General features: G+C 37.4%; 1 protein-coding gene across 6 annotated transcripts in view; it reads right to left on the bottom strand.

Moving 5' to 3' along the window:
• The window catches only part of cfap221 (cilia and flagella associated protein 221), a 20,185-nt gene that overhangs the window by 3,250 nt on the left and 15,782 nt on the right, over nucleotides 1-1,153 (bottom strand). The window lies entirely within an intron of this gene.

Raw genomic sequence — 1,153 nt, 5'->3', positions numbered from 1 at the left:
ATTTCATGAATATTGACTCAAAGGAAATATGTTCGGTCTCATCGGCTCAGGACTTAATACTAAATTACAAAATAAAACCTAGGCATTTCATCAAACTCATGTATTATGGATATTAATGATAATAAGTAGTAGTAAATAAATAGTAATAAGTAGAGTTACTGTTTTAAAGTTTGGTAGTTCACAGAATCCTTTTGCTCATGCACACATTGTGAATAAGAAAAACACTTCTTCTGTTCTCCTGCTGTCAAGTTGCTGTCAAGTTGCTGTCAAGGTTGTTTTCATATTTTATTATAGCCATCAGACATAGTATTGTTTGGGTTTGTAAGATAACCAGAGAGGCTGTGAATGCCGAGACAGTGATAGAAATTAATTTTAAGACGTCTGAGCAGAGAGGCTGGGGGAAATTCATCTCTTGGATGATAAAAGAAGAATATATCTACAGTTATCCTACAGATCAGTGCTGACAGGCATAAAGAGGATACTATGCCTGGCCAGGCATCTGATTACGTAACACAGGGAAGGTGAGGAGAAATAAGGAGTCAACAGAAAGGTGAGGGGAGAGAGCTGTAGCGGAGTCAGATTCAAACCCACGCATTCACACGAACATCATGTGAACAGCAGCTGCCCAAGTGATTCGGGGATCTTTTCAAATAAGGACATGAAATTGTTTCAGATCTCACAGGAACATTGTTTCATCAGCCCTGCAACTTTAAGTGTCTATCATGCAAGACAAATTACAATGTACTGTACATGACACTATTTTCTTTGGTCAGGGACAGAGTATGAGTAGGTAGAGAATACATACCGAGTGATATTCGTTGTGACAGGGTGCCTAGAGAACTGCACAGCATGGACAGCCACATGCTGCGTGCACTTATATACTACATCAAAATATCATAATTTATTCACTGTCCATTTAGGCTATAGACTGAATAAATCATTATTTCACAGTGTAAGAGGTAAGTGTGCTGAGCTATTTGCCTCAATATGACCTACATTCTGCACACACAAAGTATTTCACTTGAGGTATACAATTATACCAATAGTACACTAATAGGTTTCAAATGAATTTAAAACCTATTGTTGTACTAATTATATTAGTATAGTAGTGTAATATAGTGTCTAGCAGGGCTGTAGTCAAGTCCACCTTTGT

The sequence above is a fragment of the Etheostoma spectabile genome, chromosome 24, assembly GCF_008692095.1.
Source record: "Etheostoma spectabile isolate EspeVRDwgs_2016 chromosome 24, UIUC_Espe_1.0, whole genome shotgun sequence".
NCBI lineage: Eukaryota > Metazoa > Chordata > Actinopteri > Perciformes > Percidae > Etheostoma > Etheostoma spectabile.
The sequence above is the reverse complement of the archived record's forward strand: the minus strand, read 5'-3'. Positions and strand labels throughout refer to the sequence as shown.